We start from the raw sequence: 467 nt of genomic DNA, 5'->3' as shown, positions 1-467 counted from the left end.
CAAGGAGGGGAGGATCCCCGCATAGAAGGATCTGGATCCAGGGTACAGGGATGAGGGATGCCTTTGGATCTGGAACTTTTCGCGGGACAATGGAGATGACAGACGGTTTCTAGATGACGTTGGATGATTGGAGAGCACGGTTCCACGGCGAGTGTACAATTACAGTGAAGTGGATCCAAGCGACCTGGATCCGGATGAGTGTACCCATAATAGGGTGACCATAATGATTACGCCATGGATCCGGTGGATCTGAAGATAACACAGCTGGGATGATGGGTCAAGGGAAGAAGGGACATGCAGCCGAGCCTTATAAGGGATTTAACAAGTGAAAGACATAGAAGGTAGAAATCCAGGCAGGTATAGGCTTAAATATCAATACAGAACCTCATTTGCACCATAACACGCAAGTGCCTTCCTGCCCTCAAGAACCGGAACTACATTGGCCGTACGAGCTCGGAGAAGGTTGG

The sequence above is a fragment of the Phytophthora infestans genome, genomic scaffold, assembly GCF_000142945.1.
Source record: "Phytophthora infestans T30-4 supercont1.240 genomic scaffold, whole genome shotgun sequence".
NCBI classification, from domain to species: domain Eukaryota; phylum Oomycota; class Peronosporomycetes; order Peronosporales; family Peronosporaceae; genus Phytophthora; species Phytophthora infestans.
Note: the sequence above shows the minus strand (reverse complement) of the source record.